Source organism: Sinocyclocheilus grahami, unplaced genomic scaffold (genome assembly GCF_001515645.1).
Source record: "Sinocyclocheilus grahami isolate Dianchi unplaced genomic scaffold, SAMN03320097.WGS_v1.1 scaffold2681.1, whole genome shotgun sequence".
In the NCBI taxonomy this organism is placed as follows: domain Eukaryota; kingdom Metazoa; phylum Chordata; class Actinopteri; order Cypriniformes; family Cyprinidae; genus Sinocyclocheilus; species Sinocyclocheilus grahami.
This window is the reverse complement of record NW_015507859.1, coordinates 26,613-27,660: the sequence shown is the minus strand read 5'-3', so window position 1 is coordinate 27,660 and position 1,048 is coordinate 26,613. Positions and strand designations below refer to the sequence as shown.

General features: G+C 41.6%; 1 pseudogene; it reads left to right on the top strand.

The window, feature by feature from the left end:
• LOC107575505 (protein SSUH2 homolog) overlaps window positions 1-1,048 on the top strand; it is a 10,575-nt pseudogene that overhangs the window by 8,475 nt on the left and 1,052 nt on the right.

The window sequence follows — 1,048 nt, the reverse complement described above, 5'->3', positions numbered from 1 at the left end:
TTGTAGCATTTGGACCAATCAGACACACAACGTTTTGTTATATTTAACAAATAATATCTAACGCCCCCTCACCTAATCCCTAATGCCCTAATGAGGGTCTATGGACCCTTCCCCCGAAATGCATCTCAGAAAGGCAGAAGAGGCCTCTGGTTCCAAATGCTGATATGCTGATATCACTGGTTTTATTGCCCAAAGGAATGCGGGCAGAGAAACTCACAATTCATTTACCCTTAGGAAAGACACACGATGCCCATAAAAATGTGTATATTGTCTTTTGAATTGTATACTGTTTTGTGTGTGTGTTATGATAGATCACTAGTTAATATAGCCCCACCGATACCATGTTTGGTCTCTTTGAATGTGTCTTCTGATGATCTAAATGAGCGTTTATATTATATGTGGGTACATAGGCAATATATTAGTGTTCTAAGAATCTTTAGTAATTTTGATTCGAGTTCCATATGCAAATTACCATGCTCTCACACAAAGGGTCATAAAACTCTCCAGTATTTCCAACCTCCCGCTTGGAATTTCAGCCTTTCAGCCTGAGAAGCATGAATCTTCTTAGACCTTAAAAGGCTCACGCACAGTGCCGCCCATGTTGTTGCATTGTTGTTTTCTTCTGCTAAGTCTTCTGCTAAACCCTTCTGATCGCGAGCCGTGTGGACAGCCTGAGCCGGTGCGGGCGTGCCCGGTGGGCTCCAACACATAGTCAGTCACTCTGCAGTTCTGTTAGATTCTGAGAAGATGAGGATGTGAACTAGCACCCCTCTAAGGACACCGTAAGTCTGCGCCAGGCCTCGGGTGTGGCCACGGAAATATTTCTTTCCTAGAGTTGATATGAACATACACTGAATGTTCGCTGGACAAACAGATTGGTTGATGGCAATTTAATTCTGCTACAGTTACTACTGGCAGCTGATATAAATAATTGTAATTTATCATAATTAATTGTAATTATTTATATTTCCCTTTTGAGCTAATTTGCTACACCATAGTGATGGGAAGTTCGGATCATTTTACCGACTCAGACCTTTGAGTCTTGTTC